The sequence below is a fragment of the Pongo pygmaeus genome, chromosome 19 (assembly GCF_028885625.2).
Source record: "Pongo pygmaeus isolate AG05252 chromosome 19, NHGRI_mPonPyg2-v2.0_pri, whole genome shotgun sequence".
In the NCBI taxonomy this organism is placed as follows: Eukaryota; Metazoa; Chordata; class Mammalia; order Primates; family Hominidae; genus Pongo; species Pongo pygmaeus.
In genome coordinates, this window is record NC_072392.2 from 56,049,553 (window position 1) to 56,065,437 (window position 15,885).

At 43.1% G+C, this 15,885-nt stretch overlaps 1 protein-coding gene across 2 annotated transcripts in view; it reads left to right on the forward strand.

The window, feature by feature from the left end:
* Positions 1-15,885, forward strand: part of LOC129017003 (TBC1 domain family member 3G-like) — a 69,395-nt gene that overhangs the window by 37,430 nt on the left and 16,080 nt on the right. The gene's annotated exons all lie outside the window — the stretch shown is intronic.

Below are 15,885 nucleotides of genomic sequence, written 5' to 3' on the forward strand. Positions count from 1 at the left end.
TAAATGAAACACAGAAAAAAAAACACTAAAAAATGTAATACGTGATAATTGAAATAACTTCAAGAGCCCAAACATATTTGTAACTAGAGCCACAAAACAGGAGATAATATAGAAAAAAAATCTTTAGAAATCATGGCCAACAACTTTCACATATTTGAGGGAAATTATAAGCATATATAACAAGGCACTCTTTCAATGAACTATCAGTCGCTAGAAACATGAAGAAAAGTGGCTGAGCGCATTGGCTCATGCCTGTAATCCCAGCACTTTGGGCGGCCAAAGTGGGAAAATCGCTTCAGGCCAGGAGTTTGAGACTAGTGTGGGCAACATTGCAGAACCCATCTCTAAACACACACACACACACACACACACACAAACACACACACACACACTCACGAAAAATGGCCTGGCACGGTGGCTCACGCCTGTAATCCCAGCACTTTGGGAGGCCAAGGCGGGCAGGTCACCTGATGTCGGGAGTTCGAGACCAGCCTGACCAACATGGAAAAATCCCGTCTCAACTAACAATACAAAATTAGCCGGGCATGGTGACTCATGCCTGTAATCACAGCTACTCGAGACTGAGGCAGGAGAATTGCTTGAACCCGGGAGGTGGAGATTGCGGTGAGCCGAGTTCGTGCCATTGACTCCAGCCTGGGCAACAAGAGCAAAACTCCGTCTCAAAAAAATAAAAAACCAAAAAAAAAACCCAAAAATTAGCCACGGGTAGTGGCACACACCTGTGGTCCTTCCAGCTACTCAGGAAGGCTAAGGCAGAAGGAGGTCGAGGCCATAGTGAGCCATGATTGTGCCACTGCACTCCAGCCCAGGCGACAGAGTAAAAGCCCATCTCCAAAAAACAGGGTAAACCATGACCAAAATGACTACAATCAGAAATTAAAATTCCAATGCAGCCAAAGAAAAAGGTCTTATTACACACTACAAAATCAAAAGAAAGTTGAAATCGTTATAATACTATCATGTAAAGTGGATGAAAATAAAAATTTTCTCAGGAAAAAAAGCATCATTTTATATATATTAAGGGTTTAATTCATCAAGAACACACAAAAATCCTAAACATTTATTTACCTATTAATAACAGGGCTTCAAAATAAATAAAGCAAAAATGAGAGAACTGTAAGAAGAAATGAAAGAATCCACAATTATATTTTAATATTTCAGCAAACCTGTCTATGTAATAGAACCAGGCCGGGCGTGGTGAATGACACTTGTTATCCCTGAACTTTGGGAGGCCGAGACAGGATTGCTTGATCACAGGAGTTCAAGACCAACCTGAACAACACAGGGAGACCCTGTCTCTACAAAAAGAGTTTTAAAAATTAACTGGGTGGGCCGGGCGTGGTGGCTCACACCTGCAATCCCAGCACTTTGGGAGACAGAGGCAGGCGGATCACCTGAGGTCAGCAATTCAAGTCCAGCCCAGCCAACATGGTGAAACCCTGTCTCTACTAAAAATACAAAAATTAGCTGGGCTTGATGGCACACAACAGTAATCCTAGCTACTCGAGAGGCTTAGGTAGCAGAATCGCTTCAACCCAGGAGATGGAGGTTGCAGTGAGCCGAGATCATGCCACTGCACTCCAGCCTGGGCGACAGAGAGAGATTCCATCTCAAAAAATAAAATAAAATAAAATACCTGGGTGTGGTAGTATATGCCTGTAGACCCAGCTACTGGGGAGGCTGAGGTGGGAGGATCACCTGAGCCCAGGAGGTGGAGGCTCAACGAGCTATGACTGGGCATGCCACTGCACTCCAGCCTAGGTGACAGAGTGACATCATGTTCAAAAGAAAGGAATGATAATAATAACAGGACCAGCAGACAGAAAATCAGTAAGGATACAGAAGCTTGAATAACACCGTTAGCCAATCTGACCTAACTAACTATACAACGCTCTACACAAACTACCAGAATACACATTCTGTTCAAGTGCATTTGGAACACTCACCAAGATATACCATATTTGGGCCAGAAAAACAACTCTTGGTAAATTTAAAAGGTTTCAAGTCTTACCATGAATTTTTTCTTACCACTGTGATATTAATTCAGAAATCAGTGACAAAAAATATCAATAGGCAATCCCAATATTTGAAATCAAAACATACTTTTAAAATAAACAATGGGGGCCAGGAGCGGTGGCTCACGCCTGTAATTCCAGCACTTTGGGAGGTCGAGGCAGGTGGATCACAAGGTCAGGAGTTCAAGACCAGTCTGGCCAAGATGGTGAAACCCCATCTCTACTGAAAATACAAAAATTACCCAGTCGTGGTAGCAGGTGCCCATAACCGTAGCTATTCAGGAGGCTGAGGCAGAGAATTGCTTGAACCCGGGAGGTGGAAGTTGCAGCGACCCAAAATCATGCTGCTGCACTCCAGCCTGGGCGACAGAGCGAGAATCTGTCTCAAAATATAAAACAAAATAAACTAAACTAAAATAAAATAAAATAAAATAACCAAGGGGTGAAAAAAGGACAAATATATCAAGTATTTTAAGACAGTTAAAGCAATAATTGAAAGAGAAATTTATACAATTACATGACTATATTAGAGAAGAAACAAATCAGTGACTTCACCTTGTTCCTTAAGAAACCAGAAGAGCAAAAGAAAGATCGAGCAGAAGTCAATGAAATAGAAAACAGAAAAATAGGGCACACTCAATGAAATCAAAGGTTAGACCTACACTTCTGGGAGGATGGAATGGACATACTTTGCCCTATTCCTCCCACTAAGTACAAAATTCAAATGTGAACATTGTAAATAAAACGAATAATCTCTGAAAGGTGGAGAGAAGGCAAATTAGCTCAGGATCACAGGACACAAGGCACAATATAGCAGTAAACTCCCTGGGTATTCTTCTTTTTGCCTAATGTATCCTACTCCTGGAATGGAAGAAGTGAGTACATCAGGACATCGATGAACACAGACCAAAAAAAAGAATACCCAACAGGGCCGGGTGCGACGGCTCATGCCTATAATCCCATCACTTTGGGAGGCCGAGGTGGGTGGATCACCAGAGGTCAGGAGTTGGAGACCAGCCTGGCCAACATGGCAAAACCCCGTCTCTACTAAAAATAAAAATTAGCTGGGCGTGTTGGCCGGTGCCTATAATCCCAGCTACTCCGGAAGCTGAGGCACGAAAATCGCTTGAACTCGGGAGGCAGAGGTTGCAGTGAGCAGAGATCGTGCCACTGCACTCCAGACTGGGTGATAAAGACTGTCTCCAAAAAAAAAAAGAAGCCCCCCAACAAAGCCTTCTCTCTCCAGACCAAATTACCAGTAAAGTGGTATGTTAACCAGAAAGAAAACTTTTGAAGAGGAACTGCTCTAATCCAGCATAACTCCACAGAAAAACTAGCCCCACCCACACCCGCAATGATCACATGGAGAACCTAGATATCCACCCTCATGAGACTGTAATGAAAACAATCCAAGATTCCCACCAGGTAGTGTCACAGCTAATTAAGCAGGGGAGTGGAACTTCCATTCCAACTGGCTAGTTAATGAGCGTCCACTCCCCACTGTGTCAGTGGAGAAAAGTGGGGAAGCCTGGACTTCCACCACCATCTGCCAGTAATAAGGCATCCCTCCCTGTCCCTACTGGAGTGATAGCAGAGAAGACCCAGTAGAGAGTCAGAACTTTCACCTACACACAGTAACAAATGAGGCCACATCCACCACAGAGATCAGGTGGGGAGCCACAACTCCCAACTCTGCAAAGATCTAAAAGGGAGTTTGCCCCAAATGTCAACATAGACAAGGTAGAGAACCTGAACTTCATCCCCTACCTGGCTTCACAAGGTGGCACCAACACTCTACCCCTGTTAGATAAGTGTAAGAGAACACTAGTTAAAAGAGTTGTTTACCAGGCCGGGCGCGGTGGCTCACGCCTGTGATCCCAGCACTTTGGGAGTCTGAGGTGGGCGGATCACAAGGTCAGGAGACAGAGACCATCCTGGCTAACACGGTGAAATCTTGTCTCTACTAAAAATCAAAAATTAGCCGGGCGTGGTGGCGGGCGCTTCTAGTCCCAGCTACTCGGGAGGCTGAGGCAGGAGAATGGCGTGAACCCGGGAGGCAGAGCTTGCGGTGAGCTGAGATCTCGCCACTGCACTCCAGCCTGGGCGACAGAGCGAGACTCCGTCTCAAAAAAAAACAACAAAAAAAACAGTAGTTTAAGTAAGATGCATAGTCTCATGACAACACAAAAATGCCCAGGTTTCAATCAAAAGTTATTTGTGTTACCAAAAAGATACGAAGAATCGGGAAGATTTCAAATTGAATGGAAAAAGGCAATAAACAAATGCAAACATCAAGATATCTTAATTCTAATATCTCACAGATACATTAGAATTAACTGAAAAAAAAATTTTGTTTGTTTGTTGTTTTTTGTTTGTTTTTTGAGATGGAGTCTCGCTCTGTTGCCCAAGCTGGAGTGCACTGGCATGATCTCAGCTCACCGCAAGCTCCACCTCCCAAGTTCAAGCGATTCTCCTGCCTCAGCCTCCTGAGCAGCTGGGATTACAGGTGCCGCCATCACTCCTGGCTAATTTTTGCATTTTTAGTAGAGACGGGTTTTCGCCATGTTGGCCAGGCTGGTTTTGAACCCCTGACCCCAGGTGACTAACCCACCTTGGCCTCCCAAACACAATTTTTAGGCCAGGCATGGTGGCTCACGCCTGTAATCCCATCACTTTGGGAGGCCGAGGTGCGTGGATCACCTCAGGTCCAGAGTTCCAGAACAGCCTGACCAACATGGACAAACTCTGTCTCTACTAAAAATACAAACCTAGCCAGGCATGGTGGCACATGCCTGTAATCCCAGCTACTTAGGAGGCTGAGGCAGGAGAATCACTCGAACCTGGGAGGCGGAGGTTGCAGTGAGCTGAGATCACGCCATTGCACTTCAGCCTGGGCAACAAGAACGAAATTTTGTCTCAAAAAAGAAGAAAAAATAATTCAGTGGAACAAATATCCAAACCATATCAATGAACCAAAATAAACAGATATAAAATACAATAAAGAAAAATGGTTTTGGCATAGTGAATTGAGGTAGAAAAAAATATGACAGGAGAAATGTAATTCCAAAAATGTTCAAGTAACTTTAAAAAAAGCAGGAAAAAGAACAATCGAAAAACTAAAACTAAAACGAGGCGTGGTGGCTCAGACCTGTTATTCTAGCACTTTGGGAGGCCAAGGTGGGTGAATCACCTAAGGCCAGGAGTTCAAGACCAGCCTGGCCAACATGGTGAAACCCCATCTCTATAAAAATATAAAAATTAGCTGGGTGTGGTGGCACATGCCTGTAATCCCAGCTACTTGGGAGACTGATGCACAAGAACTGCTTGAAACTGGGAGGCAGAGGTTGCAGTAGGCCAAGATTGAGCCACTGCACTCCAGCCTGGGCAAGAGTAAAACTTTGTCTCAAAAAAAAAAAAAGGACTCTGACAACATCTGTAAGTATGTAAATGACCCAAATACCTAAAAACAGCAAATAAAAGACAAAAACTGGCCAGGTGCAATGGCTCACAACCGTAATCTGAGCACTTTGGGAGGCCAAGGAGAGCAGATCACTTGAGGTTCCGTGTTGGAGACCAGCCTGGCCAACATGGTGAAACTCCGTCTCTACTAAAAATACAAAAAAAAAATTTAGGCAGGCATGGTGCTGGGCGCCTGTAATAGCTACTCTGGAGGCTGAGGCAGGAAAATTGTTTGAACCCATTAGGCAGAGGTTGCAGTGACCTGAGATCATACCACTGCACTCCACCCTGGGTGACAGAGTGATACTCCGTCTCAAAAAAAAAAAAAAAGACAAAGACAAAGATTGACAAACTGGATTTAAAAAACATAACCTACAGCCAAGCATGGTGGCTCACGCCTATAATGCCAGCACTTTGGGAGGCCATGACAGAAGGGTCTCTTGAGCCCATGAGGTCGAGACCAGGCTGGGCAACATAACAAAATCCCGTCCCTACAAATAATAAAAAAATTAGCCAGGTGTGATGGTGCACATGTGTGGTCCCAGTTACTTGGGAGGCTGAGGTGGGGGAATTGTTTGAGCCCAGGAGGTCCAGGCTGCAGTAAACCATGATTGTGCCACTGCAATCCAGCCTGGGTGACAGAGCAAGACCATGGCTCAAAAAAAAAAAAAAAAGGCCAGGCACAGTGACTCACACCTGTAATCCCAGCACTTTGGGAGGCCAAGGAAGGCAGATCAAGAGGTCAAGTGTTCGAGACCAGCTTGTTCGACATAGTGAAACCCGGTCTCCACTAAAAATACAAAATTAGCCGGGCGTGGTGGTGCATGCGTGTAATCCCAGCTACTCAGGAAGCTGAGGCAGGAGAATTGCTCCAACCTAGGAGGTGGAGGTTGCCGTGAGCCAAGATCGCACCATTGCACTCCAGCCTGGGCAACAAGAGTGAAACTCCATCTCAGAAAAAAAAAAAAAAAAAAAAAATGTATATATAAGTCAGCAATGAAGAAAATGCAGGACTTGTACACAGAAAAATCACAAAACTTTACTGAAGTAAACTGAAGACAACATAAATAAATGGAAAGACATTTCATGTTCTTGGATTGCAACACCTTAATGTTGCTAAGATGTTACTACTCCAATGCAATCTACACATTCAATAAAATCCCTGTCAAAATCCCAAGAATGTTTTTTGCAGAAATTAAAATAAATACATTCTAAAACTCATGTAGAATCTCAAGGGACTTCAAATAGTCAAAACAATCTTGAAAAAGAGAAGAAATTTGAAGACATCACACTTCGTGATTTCAAAACTTACTATAAAGCTATAGTAATCAAAACACTGTTGCCAGGCTTGGTGGCTCACGCCTGTAATCCCAGCACTTTGGGAGGCTGAGGTGGATGGATCACCTGAGGTCGGGAGTTTGAGACCAGCCTAACCAACATAAAGAAACACAGTCTCTACTAAAAATGCAAAAATTAGCCGGGCGTGGTGGCACATGCCTGTAATCCCAGCTACTCGGGATGCTGAGGCAGGAGAATCGTTTGAACCCAGGAGGCACAGGTTGCAGTGAGCCGAGATCAGGCCACTACACTCCAGCCTGGGCAACAAGAGTGAAACTCCACCTCAAAAAAAAAAAAAAAAAAAAGAAAAACAAAACACAGTGTTGTACTGTCATAAAAACAGAGCACTGGAAGAGAATAGAGAGTTCAAAAATAAACTCTTGCTTATATGGTGAAGTAATTTTCAACAAAAGTGCCAGGATCATTCAGTGGGAAAGAGACTCTTCAACAAATAATGTTGGGAAAACTGCATTATCTACATGCAAAAGAATGTAGGTGGACACTTATCTTACACCACATGCAAAAATTGACTCAAAATGGATCAAAGACCTAAACATAAGAGCTACATCTGGGCTGGGCATGGTGACTCACACCTGTAATCCCAGCACGTTGAGAGGTCGAGGCAGGCAGATCACGAGGTCAGGAGATCAAGACCATTCTAGCAAACACGGTAAAACCCCGTCTCTACTAAAACTACTAAAAAACTAGCCGGGCGTGATGGCAGGTGCCTGCAGTCTCAGCTATTCGGGAGGCTGAGGCGGGACAATGGTGTGGACTGGGGAGGCGGAGCTTGCAGTGAGCTGAGATTGTGCCACTGCACTCCAGCCTGGGCGACAGAGCGAGACTCTAATTCAAAAATAAATAAATAAATGAATATAAAAATCATAATGTCAACAAATTTGCTCAACTATAACAGAAAAAGAAAGCTTACAAGAGAATGTAGAGCTCATAGTTTCTACTTAGTATTTGTTAGATAAATGGTTTAAACGGACTGAAAATCCTGAAAAACTGCTTGAGTCATAAAGATTTATCTATGAAATATGGAAGCATTTTCTAGCTTGTTTCTGAAACCTCTGAAAAAAACCTCCTCATGTATCAATACAAGCTAACCTGCTTTACAGAAATCAGAAGAAAACTACGGCTGGACGTGGTGGCTCATGTCTATAATGCCAGCACTTTGGGAAGTCGAGGTTGGCAGATCAGGAGGTCAGGAGTTCAAGGTCAGCCTGGCCAACATGGTGAAACCCCTGCTCTACTAAAAATACAAAAATTAGCCAGGCATGGTGGCAGGCACCTGTAATCCCAGCTCCTTGAGAGGCTAAGGCAGGAAAGTTGCTTGAACCTCGGAGGCAGAGATTGCAGTGAGCCAAGATTGCACCACTGCACTCCAGCCTGGGACCCAGTGAGACTCTGTCTCAAAAAAAAAAAAAAGAAAAAAAGAAAACTATACATTTTATTACATGTATACATCTGTCTTTCATATACTTGTAACTCAGAAAACCATGCTTTCACAAATATAATAATAGAAATTCAATAATATTGGCAATCATAACATTCGTGAAACTGTAAAGAATAAACTGGCCAGATGCTGTCTCTTACACCCTAGAACCCAGGATCTGGTCAAAGCTTCTCTTGGTTGTATGAACCCACTTCATGGACCTGTCATAAGGCTCAAAAGAGATACTGTAAACAAAAGCATCTTGTAAACTGCATAAGCCTGTAGATACGTGGTTCATCTAAATCCAGGCACTTTAACGACTGACAGCTGCCCCCCCAGAACCTCCTTTCTCCATTCTTAACATAAACAACTTATATTTCCAAGTCCAGTTCAAAAGTTATATTCTTGGAAGCCTCTGCGTCCCTCCTGTCCATCCAGGCAGAACTAATCAGTCTACACTCTAGTATTATGCTCTCATAACTCTTGGCTCTTCACCAGTTCATTCAAGAGTGTAATGACTAGTTAAAATATGTCAGGCATCATGCTATGCACTGGAGAAAAAATCTTAAATGTGTAAAGCTTACAAAGCTTTTTCACACACATTATCTCATTTCATACTTTAAAAATATCCCATAGGATCATGATTATGTGTTTACAATTTCTCTAACCAGAATAAATTCCCAGGGGGTAGAGACTAAGTGTGATTCATCTTTGATTCCCCAGAGTTCTAATGCAGTGTCTGGCACCCAGAAGGCACCCAGAAAACACCCATTAAGCACTTGATAAATGAATGAATAAAGGAGTAACAGACACTTGTTCGATTACTAAAATATCAATCAGAGTTGACACTGAAATAATCTTTCCACAAAGCTTCCACAGGGGAAAGGGGATAAATACATTATATTATATACAAACACATCTGGGGAGCGAAAATTCCTCCCTACGGCAGAGCATCTCCAACTCAAGCTTAACTGTTTAACAAAGTCACATAGCAACTGAAGATGGATTTGATTTTACTACTGGACAAACAAGCTCTTAGTGAAGAACAATGAGTTCTGCATAAAAGCTCCTATGTAGATCCTTGGTAAAACTGGGCATTATTACACAAATATTAAAAAATTAACTATTAAAATAAACACTTAAAGAGCTTCTGCACAGCAAAAAAAAAAAAATATATATATATATATCATCAGAGTGAACAGGCAACCTAGAGAATGGGAGAAAATGTTTGCAATCTATCCATCTGAGAAAGGTCTAATATCCAGAATCTACAAGGAATTTAAACAAATTTATAAGAAAAAAAAAAAACCTCATCAAAAAGAGGGTGAAGGGTATGAACAGACACTTCTCAAAAGAAGATATTTATGCGGCCAACAAACATATGAAAAAAAGCTCATCATCACTGCTCATTAGAGAAATGCAAATCAAAACCACAATTAGATAACATCTCATGCCAGTTAGAATGGTGATCATTAAAAAGTCAGGAAACAACAGATGCTGGAAAGGATGTGGAGATACAGGCACGCTTTTACACCGTTGGTGGGAGTGTAAATTAGTTCCGTCATTATGGAAGACAGTGTGGCGATTCCTCACAGTGACCAATTTAAATTATATTTTACATGTAATAAAACCATTTTCTATTTACAAAAATCAAATAAAGTCTCGTAAAGCAAACACGCCTCCATTTATTTCCCACTTTTTGCACAAAATTGGATTTTCACTGTAACTGAGGTGTGCTAAATGCATGGTTAAGCTAGTGTCAGCATCATCTTCCTATAAATTACAGATGCCTTCTGTGAGCAGGTCTCCTGCAGACTCATGTATGTTGTATTTTGAGATCTACTTTAGAGGATATTTTAAGACTTTTAGAACCAGAAATACCATTGGACCCAGCAATCCCATTACTGGCTATATACCCAAAGGATTCTAAATCATTCTACTATGAAGACACGTGCACACATATGTTTATTGCGGCACTATTTACAATAGCAAAGACTTGGAACCAACCCAAATGCCCATCAAGCATAGACTGCATAAAGAAAATGTGGCACATATACACCATGGAATACTATGGAGCCATAAAAAAGAATGAGTTCATGTCATTTTCAGGGACATGGACGAAGCTGGAAACCATCATCTCAGCAAACCAACACAGGAACAGAAAACCAAACACCACACGTTCTCACTCATAAGTGGGAGTTGAACAATGAGAACACATGGGCACAGGGAGGGGAACATCACACACCAGGGCCTGTCAGGGGATGGCGGGCAAGGGGAGGGATAGCATTAGGACAAATACTTAATGCATGCGGGGCTTAAAACCTACACGACAGGTCGATAGGTGCAGCAAACCACCATGGCACACGTATACCCATGTAACAAACCTGCACGTTCTGCACATGTATCCCAGAACTTAAAGTATAATTTTAAAAAATTTTCAAAATAAAAAATAAAATAAACAAAGTCTTGTTTTAGGGTAATATTAATTTGCGTTACCACCTATTTCAACATGGCAGAAAACTGTACCATCTGAGACAAACGGAGCTTTGACATGAAATCTTAAAATACCCCATGAATGGTGGCCGGGGGCGGTGGCTCACACCTGTAATCCCAGCACTTTGGGAGGCCCAGGCGGGCAGATCACTGGGTCAGTAGATTGAGACCATCCTGGCTAACACGGTGAAACCCCGTCTCTACTAAAAATACAAAAAATTATCAAGGCGTGGTGGCAGGCGCCTGTAATCCCATCTACTCCTGAGGCTGAGGCAGTAGAATGGCGTGAACCCGGGAGGTGGAGCTTGCAGTGAGCCAGATCGGGCCACTGCACTCCAGCCTGGGCAACAGAGCCAGACTGCATCTCAAAAAAAAAAAACAAAAAAAAACCCATGAATGGATTGATAGACAAAAAGTGAAAAAATCCAATGCTACCAGCTCTCATAAGCTCAAATTTCAATTCTCTACTGTACAAAAATCCCTGGTATAAGTGACAGATATACTTCAAGATCTTTGCATATTCCAAAGTTTACGGCTGTCACTGACAGAGAGCTTCTTCCGTAAACTTCCCACGTTTGCACTGAAGAGCACTGTGTCTGGGGACTATTTTACTATCACTAGCTTCATAATGGTGTTTTCTCCTTGGTGTAATATTTCACAAAGAGACAAAGAATACGTATGTGTGTATGTGACTCATTCATGCTAGTTACCACGTAAATAACAACAAGCAGCAAATATGAAGTTAAAAGTGAAGTTGAAGTGTAAATGCTGCCGTCCAGATGGGTGAGGCTTACTCATCCGCCAAGCGACGTCCTCAACCTCGCCTCCACCGCTCACAGCGTTCAAGTTTCCATCTCAACACAACGTCCGCATTATGAACCTTTACGTTTCATAAATAGTCAAGAAAGCTAACATCAAATTCTTGAATGCCAAGAGTCTACAAATTATTCCATTCACAGATGTTATAATCGGATTTTTTTTTTTTTTTTTTTTTGATAAGGAGTCTTGCTCTCACCCAGACTATAGTGCAGTGTCAAGACCTAGGCTCACTGCAACCTCTGCCTCCGGGGTTCAAGCAGTTCTCCTGCCTCAACCTCCCGAGTAGCTGGAATTACAGGCATGCCCCACCATACCCGGTACTTTTTTGTATTTTTAGTAGAGACGGTGTTTCACTATGTTGGCCAGGCTGGTTTTGAACTCCTGACCTCAAGTGATCCGCCCACCTCAGCCTCCCCAAGTGCTGGGATTACAGGCGTGAGCCACCTCGCCCGACTCTGATCGTTACTTAATTAGGATAAAACCATTCCTGAGAAAGGTCATTCAGTTCTGATGATAGTTATCTCTCATATTTTTCAAATACTGTCATTGTTAATAAGAGTTTCACTCCACTAAGGCTACCCTGGCATCAAACGTATTTCAGATTTGGCCAGGCCCGGTAGCTCATGCCTGCAATCCTAGCATTCTGGGAGGTCGAGGCGGGTGGTTCACCTGAGGTCAGGAGTTGGAGACCAGGCTGGCCAACATGCAAAACCACATCTCTACTAAAAATACAAAAAATTAGCTGGGCATGGTGGCAGGTGCCTGTAATCCTAGCTACTCAGGAGGTTGAGGCAGGAGAACCCCTTGAACCTGGGAGGGAGAGGTTGCAGTGAGCCAAGATTGCACCCCACTGCACTCCAGCCTGGGCGATGGAGCAAGACTCCATCTCCAAAATAATAATAATAAAATACAGTGAGGTGTTTTTTTGCTAGGTTGGTTTTTTCTGTTTTTTGTTTTTTTTTTTTGACCGAGTCTCGCTCTGTCGCCCAGGCTGGAGTGTGGTGGTGCAGTCTCGGCTCACTGCAAGCTGCACCTCCTGGGTTCACACCATTCTCTTGCCTCAGCCTCCCTAGTAGCTGGGACTACAGGCGCCCGCCACCATGCCCGGTTATTTTTTGTATTTTTAGTAAAGATGGAGTTTCACCGTGTTAGCCAGGATGGTCTCCATTTCCTGACCTCGTGATCTGCCCACCTTGGCCTCCCAAAGTGCTGGGATTACAGGTGTGAGCCACCACACCCGGCCCAACACAGTGAGTTTTAATAGACAGTCAAGGTCAGGTGACATTCATCTATCTAGTCCTACACACCATTTTGGCATCGAAGGGTTTCACAGGGCTGGAGTCACTTAGCTCTAGGTGCACAATTCTAATGTATGAGTATACTTTTCTATTCTAAAGCTGCAGTGGGCAAAATGGGTCGGTGTAATTTTAGAATTCATCTTCTACATATCAAGCACTGTAATAGGTAAACATTTTATATACATCCTCTCTAATCTTTGCAACATTCCACAATGTAAGTGTTATTTTACCCATTGAAAAATCACTGGAAAGTCAGAGGATTTAAGGCCATTGCCCCCAACATCTACAGCCCACACCAGGATTTGAACCCAGATCTCTCTGGTTTAAAAACCCTGCCCTAATCATTTCACTATATTACCAATCCAAGGAGTAAATAAAGTTAAGGTATCTTAGTCAGATAAAAGTGGTAAATTAGAGCAGGCATGTTGGCTCACGCCTGTAATCCCAGCATTTTGGGAGGCCAAGGAGGCAGATCACGAGGTCAGGAGATCGAGACTATCCTGGCTAACACGGTGAGACCCCACCTCTACTAAAAAAATACAAAAAAATTGTCGAGCGTGGTGACACTCGCCTGTAGTCCCAGCTACTTGGGAGGCTGAGGCAGGAGAATCACTTGAAGCTGAGAGGCAGAGATTGCAGTGAGCTGAGATCATGCCACTGCACTCCAGCCTGGGCGACACTGTGAGACTCCATCTCAAAAAATTTTGAAAAAATGTGGCAAATTAATGAGAGGAAAATTTAAAAAGTTAACCCCACAAACCAAGAAATCTATTTATGATTATGTTTTTTGTAAGAGACAGAGTCTTGCTCTATTGTCCAGGCTAGTCTCAAAGTCCTGACCTCAAGCAATTCTCCCGACTCAGCCTCCTGAGTAGTGGGGATTACAGGCATTACAGGCATGAGCCAATGTCCCCAGCAAGAAGTCTGTATGTTCTTATCATACATGTGACTAAACAAAATTATACTTAAGAAACTGACAAATCATGGTAATATTTTCAATATCACGACTACACTGAAACCCTGCCAGAGGTATTTTTAAAATGTCAAGGATGTTTTTGATTTATTTTATTTTTGAGACAGTCTCCCTCTGTTGCCCAGGCTGGAGTGCAGCAGTGAGATCTTGGCTCACCGCAACCTCTACCTCCCAGGTTCAAGCGATTCTCCTGCCTTGGCCTCCTGAGTAGCTGGAATTGCAGGCATGTGCCACCACACCTGGCTAACTTTTGTATTTTTAGTAGAGACGGGGTTTCACCATGTTGGTCACGCTGGTCTCGTACCCTTGACTTTGTGATCCGCCCACCTCAGCATTCCCAAGTGCTGAGAATACAGGCATGAGCCACCATGCCTGGCCAAAATGTCAAGGATTTTTATACTGATGTGCTTAATGTGCCCAATCTGCAATTCTGGTGGTAATCAGTGACATACCCATAAATCAGAGAGTACTTCTATGAAAATAATCACAGCCTACAAATATGGATAAAACTCCTCAGCTTTACCTCTTAGATGGTTCTAGACAGTTTCAGAATTCGTGCCTCTTTCTTCAACTCTCTCATTAATTTTATTACCCTTGGCAGTAAAATAATCTTGCCAATTGCTTTCCCTATGAAACTGTGAATGAAAATTCCCATTTCTCTTTGCTAGGTCTTGTTAGCTGCCATCTCTGGGAAGGAGAAAGTGTTTTTATAGATACGCATGGCAAGGACAAAAAATGGAGCTGAAATGCAAGGGTGGTTGGCAAATAAATTGCATCTTGTGAACTACCTCCAACTAATTTCTGCTTGGAGCACTGTGTTTAAAAGGATTCCTAGGCCACATCTGGAGGGATCCGGGAAAAAAGAAAACAAAAGAGATGTAACGAAGGTAAGCAGAGAACCAGTAAAGTGTAGTGCTACAGTAGCCTAGGGTTTCAAGGACAGGAGATTATAATATCCAGTCAGGCAGAGCAGCAGTCAAACAACATGAAGAAAAATGTCCATGAGACTTGGCATGCAGGAGATCACTGATGTGCCTATTGACAATTCAGTAATGTTGTGAAGGAAGAAGTCAATGGGCTAAAGTGGAAATGAGTGCTGACACAGAGACAGCAGGTGAAACCAGAGACAGAGCCAGTGTACCGGATGGCTGAAGTCGAATACTTATGTAGCAAATGGGGATAGAGACACCTGTCCCACGGATGTATTGGCCTTCTCAGGACAAATATTCCATCCCCTGAAAACCATAGGAAAGGGGTAAAGAGGGATACTCCTATAGGTCAATTTATAGAAGAGAGCAAAACCTTAAAATTCTCCATGAAGTAGGAGCTAAGAACCTCTGTATCAGGTGAAGAGACAAGAAGGTCAAGATGGGGAAGGGGGAAGGAGAAGGTTTGCTAAAGATGTTGAAGAGAATGAGAGAACTAAACAGGGCTGGGCGAGCAAAAGGCATCAGGCAACTCTGAGTACTCAGATGAGGTTGAAAATACATAATAGTTACTTTAAAACAGGGTTAATCTGTATGACTAGGTGCTTTTTCTTTAGCCCTCAGATACAGAAGTAGAACAACAGGCTGTGGATTGGGCTGGCATTTTGCCAGGATACAGCAGGAAGACGGGGGCACAGGAAAGGCCCAATGTTGGGAGTATTTCCGTTAATCTCCTATGAGATCCAGGCTGGCTAGGGTAGCAAGGTAGGTTATGAGAAGAAAAATACAGACAAACTCGTGAGACTGCAGAGGCTTGGAAGGAGAAAATGTGTTGGGTGACAGTGAGATGCAGAAGATTTCTAAGGTGATACACCTGTAGAGGAGAAGGTGGAGGTCCCAGCCTGGGGAAAAGGTGGCTAATCTGCCCCTGGTGATGACCACTGGCGTTAAAGGAATCCAGAAGAGACGAGGCTTTTTCTGTTTGTGGAAGTTATCTCCTTGTCCAAGTTTCTCTTCACCACTGAAAACCTCTGAAAGTTGTCAATTTCATTCAGGTAGATTCAGAAGACCTATCTGATTCCAAATGACAAAATGCTTCTAGAGA